The sequence below is a fragment of the Leuciscus leuciscus genome (assembly GCF_965113295.1).
Source record: "Leuciscus leuciscus genome assembly, chromosome: 5".
NCBI classification, from domain to species: domain Eukaryota; kingdom Metazoa; phylum Chordata; class Actinopteri; order Cypriniformes; family Leuciscidae; genus Leuciscus; species Leuciscus leuciscus.
This window is the reverse complement of record NC_138729.1, coordinates 40,245,394-40,258,742: the sequence shown is the minus strand read 5'-3', so window position 1 is coordinate 40,258,742 and position 13,349 is coordinate 40,245,394. Positions and strand designations below refer to the sequence as shown.

At 45.2% G+C, this 13,349-nt stretch overlaps 1 long non-coding RNA gene across 1 annotated transcript; it reads right to left on the bottom strand.

The window, feature by feature from the left end:
• Nucleotides 1–2,253: 2,253 nt before the first annotated feature.
• On the bottom strand, nt 2,254–12,626 carry LOC309498184. Its single transcript, XR_014205871.1, has 2 exons — nt 12,525–12,626; nt 2,254–2,418 (listed from the first exon to the last, which is right to left on the bottom strand). It is a non-coding gene; the product is annotated as an uncharacterized lncRNA (long non-coding RNA).
• Between the last annotated feature and the right edge of the window lie 723 nt (nt 12,627–13,349).

The window sequence follows — 13,349 nt, the reverse complement described above, 5'->3', positions numbered from 1 at the left end:
TAGCAGTCTGGATTTCTGTACAGTATATTCTGTATACACATGGAACAATCATTTAAGAGATTCACGTATGCATTTAAATGTAGTTGTCACTCCCAAAACTTTGCAAGTTTGTATGAGCCCTTCATGTCTGGAGTGAAAGTAGTCTGTGTCTTTTTGCTGTTCCTTCTGTGAGACCAAACTGTGTGTGTGTGTAAGAGAGACAGAGTGTCAGATTCTATCTGCATCAGTCTGGGCATGTTAACATAAAACAGCACATCTCTAACTCAAATGAAAGAGGGGAACCCTCCATCCCTCCTTCCGACGAGTGGGGTGTAGATAAAGGCGAAGGACAGATGAAAGAGTTCAGCTGACAGAAGGGATCAGAGAGGACGAGAAACGGTGGAAGGAGAAGAATGGGGCGGGGGTGCGTGGGCCATTAAAAGGAAGGACAGACAGATTGAGGTATTTTGTGGAAGAGTTTCTGTGCAGGTGAGAGAGAGAGAGAGAGAGATACAAGACTAGAGAAAAGAAAAATCTCTCTAGTGAAAGAAATCATTGCAAAAGTGGAGAGAATTCCCAAGGCGGAGGGCAGAAAGAGAGGAGGTATGTTGTGAAATAAAGATGAGTAATTTAAAGAAAGATAGATGGATTCATTCAAGGCATAAGAGGATCCTCTCGGGTAAACAGGCTCCATTACTGTGGTTAATATGAGACACACACCCATATAACTACAAATGCTGATCATTTGTGGATTAAAAAGTGATAAACATTAGTTCTTATTGAATCATTCCTACAAACACACACACACAATTAAAGACACTAATCACTCAGAAACACACACGAGAAGCTAGCCAAAACCTGCATTTAACTGCCAGCGCTCCTGTATTAAGTCTGTAACCACAGTAACCCGAGCATATGTTTGGCCACACCTGTGCTGTGTTTGCTGTTTACTGTTTATGTGTTTGTGTTGTTCTGCGCCATTGCAGGTGAAACTGATCTCTGTCCAAATGGAAGGCAAAATACACACATTTACACACGGCAGGGTGTGCTGCATAGACACACACTAATAGACATGCGTTGGCTCACAGATCACTGGAGCATGTCCAGCGTGGCCCTCATTATGACAGGTGTTTCAGAGTCGCTGGAGCGCGGCCAACTTGAGTGGGACACGCTAACTTTTCTGCATTCCCTCTCCCTCTCTGTCTAAAAATCTGACTAAAAGGCTGTAGCAGCTGTTAGCAGAGAGCAACCACGTGGAGAGTGTGTGGTTTTCTATGAGAGACAAAGAATAACACAGTGGCTGCATCCCAATTGGCACTACTTATGCTAGGTGCCTCTTTCCCTTTGTGTGATATTAAAATGTGTACTACCTCTGATAGCTAACACTAAAAGGATATTTCTGATGATCAAGAAGACCCTTGGCAAATGTGAGCAAACAGGCCATGGAAAAGTGTCTTTGGTGTTAATCCTCTTTGTCGGTCATTCAAAATATTCACAAAAATGTATTCAACAATTACACCCCTTCATTTAATACTTTCTTCAACCCCTTTTGCCAAAATGAGTTGTCTCCTATAATGTGTAATAAGGTTGATAAACGTATGACGAGATCTGAGCCCAATGTTTTGGATTTTTATTCATTAGAACTTGTAGGTGACGGCATGCCAATCATTGTTGCATAAATATTTGAGAGAAAAACACATTTGTTTAATTTATTCCACTTTTTTTCCCGAATACTTTGGCATATACATATCTTTTTCTTCAGGTAAAGCTTAGATATTTGAAAGGAAAAGGTAAAAACTATTTTTTTCACGTGTCTGTTTAGCTCATATTTACCAAGGGTGCCAATATTTTATATACAATACTAATAATTTATTAATAGATACTCACTATCTGGATTAATTACATGCTATTTATAGTAACAATGTCTAAGTAAAATGTAAAAACTGGCTGGATATTGTATCTCAATGACAAGACAGCATGAAAATTGTATGGCTCATGAATATTCATTTAACATGAAAGAATACATGGCAATGTCGCTGCAAGCTAATTCATATTCATGAGACCAGTCTTCTTCATATAGTAACGTAAGCACCCCATACTCTAAAACTTGTTACAATGCCGCTGCTAAAATTATATACTTCGCTGGTGAAGGTAAAGTGTGTACATTTGAGCGTTTAATAAAATCATAAACTGTCATCTTGGCTTCAAAGAACCTCATCACATAAGTGTTTGCAGCTAACTGAATTAATTATGTGAAAATTCAAGTAAACGTACCTTTCGGTTCTTTTTAAGAACTGCTCTGACGTCGGTGCCAATAGCCTCGTGGTCAGCGCGCCGACATGTGGCGCCGTTGCGCTCGGGCGGTCCGAGTTCAAGTCCCGGCTCGTGGACCGTCCTCCGTCTCTCTCCCACCTCGCTTCCTGTCCACTCTATACTGTCCTGTCAAAATAAAAAGGCAAAAAAATAAAAACCACCAAAAAAAACTATATACCAAAAAAAACTAAAAACGCTACTCTGGCATTTCTCTGCATTGTTCTTTAACTGGAAGAGTTGAATTCATTCAGTAAGTAGGCTACTTGCATGACTAAAAAATCACTACCTGGTGCACTTGCCAAAATAGCCGCTGACTGGACTGACCTTTGATATTAGCCAACATAGCATGCACGTATGCATACTTTGAAGAATTATTTTATCTTACATTGAGATACAACAATTATTATATCATAGAGTATTTAGGATCGAAATCCATGTGAATTGGAATACAGCCTAGGGCATATCAATGCAAGTGTGCAGCTCAACCTGTGTTTCTTACTCTAGACATGGAGTGAGAATAAAAAGAATGATACTTTTTCACAAACTGAAGCTTGATAAAGACCCTTACTTTGTATGCAAAGATCAGCTCCTCACAAAGGTATAGTAACCAGTTTAATTACCCTAATGACTTGAACGATCTCATGGGTGAGCGAGGTCAGAAAGACCTGTTTAACGGAGCAGATATAGTGCTGATCAGGCGCTGTTATAAAAACCCTAATCAGAGCGGCTCTTTAAGAAGTGAAATAAAACGTGATATTACAGATCTTATGAAAACTTTGTGTTGGTTAATAATTCGTAGCGTTGTGCTTGTGTAGGTTTGCATTACTTTCTGTAATGTCAAAGCAATATAAAGACGCTCTACTTTCAGCATTAAATTGATCAAAAGTAACGGTAAAGACATTTATAAATATTTCTATTTCAAATAAACACGGTTCTTACCAACGTTCTGTTAATCACAGAATCCCCCCCAAAAATATTATCACAATTTCCACAAAAATATTAAACAGCACAACTGTTTTCCACATTGATAATAACAAGAAATGATTCCTGAAAACAAAATCAGCATATTAGAATGATTTCTGATGGATCATGGGACACTGACGACTAGAGTAATGTTTTCAAAATGTTAAAGGTGTAGTTCACCCAAAAAATGTAATTCTGTCATCATTTACTCACCCTCATGTTGTCCCAAACCCCCAAGACTTTCGTTAATCTTCAAATTAAGATCTTTTTGATGAAATCTGAGAGCTAACTGCCCTTCCATTGACAGCTACGCAACTAACACTTTGATGCTTCAAAAAGTTCATAAAGAGATCGTAAAACTAATTCATGTGAATTGAGCGGTTTAGTCCAAATTTTCTAAAGAGACTTGATCGCTTTATATGACAAACAGATTTAATTTAGGCTTTTTAATTTAGTTTTTTTTTAAACAGCTTTTAAATGGTAGTGTATAGGCCTACTATTTTTTATACATTATATAATCATTTATAACTTAAGTGCATATACAGAAATTGACTTTCAGAAACTGAAGTAAATGTGTGTCAACTACAGTAGCCCCAGAATTCCCTATTCCACTTTGCTGCGTTTAAATCAGGCCAGTGACAAAACGCTTTTCAGATTAATTCACTCGTTAGAACTGCACTTTCGAAAGGAGTGTCAGCTCATCAAATGAAAAGGAGAAGAGGGAATCACTTTCAGTTCATTTTACTTCTCTTTTTTCCCTCCTCCTCTTCTTTCCTGTTTTTCTTTTCTGCCGGTGAGGTCATAATGGCAGTGTTCTCTTACGAGAGGTCTCTCGTACTGCGTAAGATATCTTACGCTAGGGGAAAATCCTTTTCCGCGAGATATTGAAGCCAAAAATTATCCTTAATTTTGTAATAATGCAAAACGCGTTGCAGCAGCAATGCAGACATAGGCGAGACAGCTCGCGCGCCTATTGGCTGCTCTGCGGCAACTGCAGCAGCCTATCGAGCGAGGCCTGGCGTGACGTCAGACCCAATCAGGGCACTTCGCGCCCGCTGCGTCACGTCCCGCCGAAATGGGCGTGGTCTAGGCCTATAAATATCGCTCGCAGGCAGCTATTATCTGATTTTTCATCCTTCAAGCGAAGCACACGCATCGCTGGAGCTGGATTAGAAGCCGCGCCGTCGAGAGAGAGCACCTTCAGCGGGACGAGTCACTGAAGTCGCTGGCCGCGCCGCCTTCCTTGCCTTCCTGCTGCGCTTTCCGGCATTATATCCTTTCTCTGCTACTGTGTTTATGTATGTGTGTGTGCTCGCCGCCGCGACACACACTCCCATTGCACTAAAAGAGCTGGGCGTCTTTTTCAAGACGCCCCTTTTCCTGATCACGCAGCTCTCGCACTCGCTGACGGCGACTGCCCTCACTGCGAGTTAGGTACTGCCTATGGTGACTCTGAGGACTCACCTGGCATCCTTCTCCGAGACTGCTCCTCTGCCCCCCCCCCAACCCGCAAAGCTTGCCGGTTCGCCCGCTTGCCTTGCCTGCTTGGGGGACGATACCTGTTCTCCCTCTGTTCGAGCCGCGCACACCGCGCCGCTCACAGAGGATGTCAGGAGCGGGCGGTCACGGGGCTAGCTTTCTCTCTCCCTCTGTTCAAGCCGCGCAAACTGCGCCGCTCACAAGGGAGGCTGGAAGCGGACGGTCGGGGTTAGTTTTTCTTTACGTTATAAGAAAGCTACCCTGCCTTCTGCGCCCCATTCATGCGTCACTCACCGGCGAAAGGAGAAAGATGTGTTTTTTAGTCCCTCCGAGGATGGACTGACCTTCAATTTCTCATACATATTCCCAGTTCCCTGATCATGCGACTGGAAATATCAATATTGCAGCAGGCGAGCCTGTTTTAATACAAGCGCGCCTGCAAGCATACGCCGAAGAAAGCATGTGACGCTCTTATATGCTCGTGCATCCGAAAACCTTTGCGTTCCCCCCCTGTGGCTCAGTGGCGGAATCATTGGTTTTTCTCACGAGAGACCGGAGTTCGAATCCCGGTCTAGCGGCAGTTTAAAATTATGCCGCCAATGCTTCGCTCTGTCAGTTCCCTGAAAAGCGACTGCAGACGTGCATTTTGCAGCCAACGAGCGCGTTGCACAACCCGCTCGCCTGCACCCAAACACCGTTTCTATGGTTTCCGTGCGTCACTGGCGAAAGGAGAAAAGAGCGTTTTCTGGTCCCCCCGCGGATGGACCGACCTCCTCTTTCTCGTACATTTCTCATTCCCCTCTGAAGTTCGGGCGACTGGAAATGTCTGTATTGCAGTGAGCAAGCCTGTTGTAATACACGCATGCCTGCAAACAAACGCCAGCACGTTGACGCTCTCTTATAATACTCGCGCTAACTGAGTTACAATGTGTCTCCCCCTGTGGCCCAGTGGCAGACTCTCAGGTTTTTGCACGCGAGAGACCCGCGTTCGATCCCCGGGTCTACCGGCAGATAAAATTATGCCGTCAATGCTCGCTCTGTCAGTTCCCTGAAAAGGCGACTGCAGATGTGTATTTTGCAGCCAACGAGCGCGTTGTACAAACCCGCTCGCCTACACCCAAACACCGTTTCTATGGTGTTCCGTGCGTCACTGGCGTAAGGAAAAAAGGGAGTTTTTCTGGTCCCGCTGCGGACGGACCAACCTCCTTTTTCCTATACATTTCCCATTCCCCTCTGGAATTCAGGCGACTGGAAATGTCAATATTGCAGTGAACAAGCCTGTTGTAATGCACGCAGGCCTGCAATAAACGCCAGCATGTTGACGCTCTCTGTTTCTATGGCAACTTCTCGCTCGTTCAGTTCCAGTAAATGTGACTGTTCCAGTGTATCCTGCAGTAAACAAGTCGGTTCTGTCACCCGCTTGCCTGCACACAAACGCCGTTTTTACGGCTACCCAGATAAATCCCATAAGTGTGAATTTTTTCTGGTGTCCCGGCCACGGCCGATGGTGCTTTATGTGTAAGAAGAATGCCCACTGCCCAGTGCCCATCTCTGCACACAAGCACAGCCCGTCACACAGGGCTCGCGCACATGAATCGGCTCAGACCGATTGCGCTTCAAACATGGTGAATGTGCCCACTAACACCGCGTTATGCATGTCTCACGGTTTCTGTAAAAACGAAACCAACGTGCACTCGCTTCACGCAAGCGAACGATGCTTTCGGTGTGATAAATGTGCCCGCTGTCCCGCGCCCACATCCACACATAGACATGACAGTTCCCACGGGAACCGCCCAGCCCTCCCCCTCGCGGTTAACCACCGCAGAGGAGTCGAGCGCGGGCAATCTGCCCGCTGTCATCAGCGCGCCCCATGCCTCAAATGTCACGAGCGACACGCTTGTGTTACAGCACACCGAAGCTTCTCCATCGCTGAGCGAGCGGAGCGCGCTTCGTATTCGACCCCTAGCTATCCATGCAGACGCATGGGCAAAGCTACCCGGGGTTTCGAAGTGGGTGCTGAACATTATAGAAAGAGGCTATTCGCTGCAGTTTCGCCGACGCCCTCGCCGCTATGTGGCGCGCGTCGAGACCACGGTAAAAACAGAAGTAGCACATCTACTTCGAGCCGAGGTGACGAAACTATTGAGCAAAGGGGCCATAGAACCTCTCTCTCAAGATCAGAGCGAGGGAGGGCTATACAGCAGATAATTCCTGGTACCGAAAAAAGACGGGGGTCTCAGACCCATACTAGATCTAAGGCAACTGAACAAAGTGCTTGTGAAGCGACAGTTCAGGATGCTCACGACCAGGCAAATCCTTGTGCAGATTCGCCAAGGAGATTGGTTTGTGTCAATAGATCTGAAAGACGCGTGTTTTCAAATACAGATAGCGTCACGTCACAGGCGATATTTGAGATTCGCCTTCGAGGGCCAGGCATATCAGTACACAGTCCTGCCGTTCGGTTTGTCCCTAGCACCCCGTACATTTACGAAGTGCATGGATGCGGCGCTCGCACCCCTCAGAATGAGAGGCATGTGAGTGCTGAACTATTTGGACGATTGGCTGATTCTAGCGCAATCTCGCGCAGTGCTCATAGAACACACGACCATTTTACTCGATCACCTCGAGGATTTGGGTCTGAGTGTCAATTGGGCGAAGAGCTCCCTGTCACCCAGTCAGAAAATATCTTTCCTGGGCACAGAACTGGACTCACTATCCATGATAGCGCGACTATCACAACAGCGCGCGGTAGACATTCGACGCACAGCGAACTCTTTTCGCTGCGGCGCGTCTGTCCCGCTCAAGAGATTTCAGAAGATGCTAGGTCTCATGGCCTCAGCATCGTCAGTGCTCCAGCTGGGTCTGCTCCGCATGCGCCCGCTGCAGTTTTGGCTGAAAGCGCGAGTCCCACGCGAAGCGTGGGCACCCGGTTTGCTTCGCCTCAGGGTCAATCAGAAATGCGTTACAGCTCTGAAACCCTGGAAAGCGAACGACTGGTACCAATCAGGTGTAAGCCTGGGGACTTCCTCGAGGGTGAAAGTGGTGTCCACGGACGCGTCCACCTCGGGATGGGGAGCGCTGCTCGAGGGCAGACCGTTCTTCGGCCAGTGGTCAGAACGGGAGAAGCTCCTGCACATAAACTGCCTCGAAATGCTGGCAGTAGACAACGCGCTGACGCGTTTTTGTCCCCAAATAAAAGGTCACCACGTCTTGGTCCGTTCGGACAACATGTCTGTGGTGTCCTACATAAATCGCCAGGGCGGCATCAGATCCGAGAAACTGTACAGGCTGGCAGAACGCCTCCTGGTATGGGCTCAGTGCAACCTGCGCTCGCTCAGAGCAGCGCACGTGCCAGGGATCATGAATATAGGACCAGACAGACTGTCCAGGAACAATGTTCCGGCAGGCGAATGGTCTCTACACCCACAGACAGTCCAACTGCTGTGGAAGAAATTCGGCAGAGCGGAAGTGGACCTGTTTGCGTCTCAAGAAAACGCTCACTGTCAAGAATTTTTCTCCAAGAGCAGGAGCGCGCTGGCCCATGTGTGGCCCCGCCGCCCGCTCTATGCTTTTCCCCCCGTCTCTCTCCTGCCTCAGGTGATAGAACGGATCAGGGAAGAAGGATGCTCAGTACTGCTGGTAGCACCGTTCTGGAAAAACCAACCTTGGTTCCCAGCCGTGATGCAGTTAGCAAGTACTGCCCCGTGGCCAGTACCAGTGAGGAGAGATCTCCTCTCACAGGCCCGCGGCTCGATCTGGCATCCTCACCCGGAACTATGGTCCCTTCATGTCTGGGCCATCAACGGGTACATGTTGGACTCCCTAAAGGAGTATTAAACACGATCACGCAGGCTAGAGCTCCGTCTACAAGACGACTCTATTCTTCGAAATGGTCAGTGTTTTCGGGCTGGTGCACAGCCCGTGGTGTGTCACCCACAAACTGTGATGTGACGGAGGTGCTTTCCTTCCTACAAGAGCTGTTGGATGGGGGCAGGGCCCCCTCCACGCTCAAAGTTTATGTGGCGGCTATAGCAGCGTTCTCAGAAACAACGCTTGGTCAGTCAATAGGAAGGAACGATTTAGTCATCCGCTTCCTTAGAGGAGCTAAGAGACTGAATCCTCCCAGACCTCCCTCAGTCCCCGTATGGGACCTTTCTACGGTTCTGGAAGCCATGAAAGGTGCGCCATTTGAGCCTTTACAGTCAATCGATTTGAAACACCTGTTTTTCAAAACGGTGTTTTTGCTGGCTCTCGCTTCAGTGAAGCGCATAGGGGATCTGCACGCGCTCTCTGTGAGCGCGGCGTGCATGGAGTTTGGGCCCAATGACTCAAAAGTTATACTCAAACCTAAGCACGGTTATGTTCCAAAATCCCTCAACACACCGTTTAGGGCGCAGATTATCTCTCTGTCAGCCCTACCGGTCCCTGATGAGGAAAGAGACGCGAGCCTCCTTTGCCCAGTCAGGGCATTACGAGCTTATGTGTCTCGCTCGTCTGTTTTCAGACAGACGGAACAGCTCTTTGTTTCGTTTAGCGGACGTTCTAAGGGACTAGCCGCGTCGAAACAGAGCCTATCCAGATGGATAGTTGATGCTATAGCGCTGGCATACGCCTCCAAGGGCATGCAGTGCCCTTTGGGTGTCAGAGCGCATTCCACGAGAGGCATGGCCTCTTCGTGGGCCTGGTCAAGTGGGATTGCCCTGCAAGATATTTGTATGGCGGCAGGCTGGGCCTCCCCGTCTACATTTATAAGGTTTTATAACCTAGAGGTTCCCGCCCTGCAGGCCAGGCTGCTGTCGGTCTAAACTACCAGTATTATCTGACCTGATGCGTTCAGCTCAGAATGCTGCGTTTACTGAGCACAGCTCAATTTTCGACAGTTTAAAGCTGGGCAAACTGTGTAAGACCCACATTTTTTCCCATCAGTTCAGGCCGTACCCCGCCCTGTCTGTATGATGAAATTTGCGTCCCTTCGACGCTACTTTATGTGGAAAAGTGAGGCTGCACCCCTCCTTCTTCCCGGACTCTCTGTGAGTTCACTGAGTGATTGTGCACTATATGTACCCCGGGCTTTCGCCCTTGGGTCTTTGGTGTCAGATCTCAGCATGCACGGCGTTTTACATTGGGTCCCCTAGCGTAAGATATCTTACGCAGTACGAGAGACCTCTCGTAAGAGAACGTACTCGGTTACTAACGTAACCTCGGTTCTCTCTAGAAGAGGGAACGAGTACTGCGTATCTTGCCGTGCATGCACACGCTCTGGTTGCTTCGATGATGAAAAACCAGATAATAGCTGCCTGCGAGCGATATTTATAGGCCTAGACCACGCCCATTTCGGCGGGACGTGACGCAGCGGGCGCGAAGTGCCCTGATTGGGTCTGACGTCACGCCAGGCCTCGCTCGATAGGCTGCTGCAGTTGCCGCAGAGCAGCCAATAGGCGCGCGAGCTGTCTCGCCTATGTCTGCATTGCTGCTGCAACGCGTTTTGCATTATTACAAAATTAAGGATAATTTTTGGCTTCAATATCTCGCGGAAAAGGATTTTCCCCTAGCGTAAGATATCTTACGCAGTACTCGTTCCCTCTTCTAGAGAGAACCGAGGTTACGTTAGTAACCGAGTACGTTTCCTCTAGAGTTATGTCATCACAGCAGGTCTAACTCTCTTTCATTCACACATTACTTCCATTCGTCTATCCATCCATCTTCCTCCTTCACTCGCAATACTTTCACTCATTCATCTCTTTTCAGTCTCTCGATCTGTGTTTCTCTCTCTCCCTCTAATTCGCTCAATAGAGAGAAAGAGAGAGACTTTGCTGATGCTTCAAGAACACTCTTCATCTTATTCCCTCCAATTCTTTTTGGCTCTTCTCTTTTTTTATGCTCTCTGTCCTTTCATTTGCCCTTATCCTCTTGGTTTTTTTTTTCTTCTTAACATGCTTTAACCCCAATTCTCTCTCTCTCTCTCTCTCTCTCTCTCTCTCTCTATCTCTCCCATCCTGTAGTTGTTCTTTATGCTAAGCTGAGCATATTTAAGTAGAGTGAGTTAATAGTCTGTGACTCTGGGGTTTAGATTTGGTAATATAAGCTCTAAGGATGACTGAGAATAGAGGATGAGTCTTTTAAAGAGACAGAGACCTCTGTAAAGCAAAAACCGGATTGTGCACCATTCTGAAATGAGAATGCCTTTAGATTCCTGAAATTGAATTGTAATTTGAAATATAAAGGGAAGTAAAATTGAAATGGAATGAAATTCAAATAAATGTGGTATTTCCATTTATTCAAAATGTTGTAGTAATTCATTTAGACTAATTATGTATTTCTTGATGTGCAAGAATAGTTTTCCCCTCAAAAGAGTGGATGTATATCTCCCTGTCCAATACAAAACAATTACAGCCATCCATTTTTAATTGTACAATGCAGCAACACAAAATCTCCATATTACTGGTCCATAAAAAAATGTTTAATAAATATTTATACACTACCATTCAATACGTCAATGTTTTTAAAAAGAAATGAATACTTTTATTCAGCAAGGACACAATAAATTGATAAAAAGTGACAGTGAAGACATTAACAAAATATTTATATTTCAAATACATTTTCTTAAAAAATAAGTGTTGCTGTTGGACAATTCAAAAATGTTTGGAGAATTATGTAAATATATAATTATTAAAAGTTAATGTTGATTACTGTTACATTGCTTGTGTTAGACTAATGAAATTCCTCTGTTTAGTGACTGCTGGATTTCTTGAAATTCCAGTTCAGTAAATACCAGTTTATGTCATTCCAGTTACAATTAGAATTTAGCTGTCTGAGGGGTGGCCAAGTCAATTTAAATTCCAATTCATTCATTGAAATCCATTCTTATTCGGTATTCTACCTCATGTCCTGAAACACAGCGTCACCCTGTGTGTGTGTGCGTGTGTGTGTGTGTGTGTGTGCGTGTGCGTGTGCGTGTGTGTGTGTGTGTGTGTGTGTGTGTGTGTGTGGTTCAGGTATTCCCTATAAGGATAGTAATACCAGACATTTATTTTATTTTTTATAAAAATTAGGAAAGTTTTCTGTGAGGGTTGTGTTTTAGGGGTTATAATATAAAGTTTATACAGTATAAAAATCATTATGTCTATGGAAAGCCAATGTGTGTGTGTGTGTGTGTGTGTGTGTGTGTGTGTGTGTGTGTGTGTGTGTGTGTGTGTGTGTGTGTGTGTGTGTGTGTGTGTGTGTGTGTGTGTGTGTGTGTGTGTGTGTGTGTGTGTGTGTGTGTGTGTGTGTGCGCATGTGAGTGAGTGAATTAATGTACTGATGAAGTTAGAGATAATTTTGTCGATGTGGGCAGTGACAGTCGATACATAATTTTATCACATCTTTAACCTTTGTTTGTGTGTGTGTGTCTGTGTGCAAACATGTTAATCTGCCCTTGAATTATCTCTGGCAATACAATAGGGAACACAAAAGATTTCGAAAACATAGAAGAGCAGAGAGAAAGAGATGCATTCAGGAGGAGCAGAACGCTGATGATGAATTCTGATGGAAGTCTTCGGCTTTAAGTCTGCGCATTTCCATTTCCATTTATTTTGTTGCAGACAGCTTCTTACCACAGCATCTTAAAAGGAACCGCATATATTCTGAAGTCACGATATTCCAGCAGGTCACAAAGGGCAGGAAACCGAGCTCCAAGAAACCATACAATAGCTCTAGGAAACCTGTACCAATTTTACTGCTATCAGTAGAATAAGGGCAGGGTTTGGTTGCAACAGTCAAAGGTTCGTGCATTGTTTTTCAACACTCACAATTTCACTGCCTTGTATATACAGATATATTTCACATCCGTTTCAAAAATCCTGGTTCCAGCGAAAAGGTCAGGACACACGGCGGGCGGGCAGCATCACCTGGCAACAAGAAATAACAATCATCAGACTGCTGCCGACACAGGTAGTCACGAACACAACAGCACTGCGCTGTAGAAAAGATTTGAGTTGAAAGCTTATACCATCGAGACTGAAAAGGATCTGTAATTGATTTTGCTGAATCAATGTTGATTTAGTTGCTGCATCAGTTTGGCCGCAAACTAGATTTGGCTGCAAAGTAGCGCTTGTTTGTGTAGCCATGACAAATCAGATGAGGACGGATTTGTGACTGTTATTGTTACTTCTACATAAATGACAATGAGACTTAAAGGGATAGTGCACCGACAAATGAAAACACTCTGATCATTTACTCGTTTATTGTTCCATCGTCCTGAAGGATTTTCTTTATCTTGTGAAACACAAAAGCAGACATTTCACATTTTATTCTGAATATTTTGCCGGCTTGCTGACTGGGTGATTGAAAAGCACCATCTTTCTTTTATCTTCTTTTGTTTTTCTGTTTTCTAGCTTGAAGTTTTAGTAAATTTTCAGTGAGAAAATTATCAGGATGTCTTACACAAAACTATCAAATGGCTTCAGAAGGCTTAGAATATAGGGCACAACTGTTTTTATGGTGCGGTTTTATACTTTCTGGGACTTGACAATCTGCAGTTATACGGTCGAACAATATCTTATTTTGTGTTCCATGGAAGAAAGTAAGTCAAATTTTTTCATTTCGTTCATTTTTTGGGGTGAATTCTTACCAAA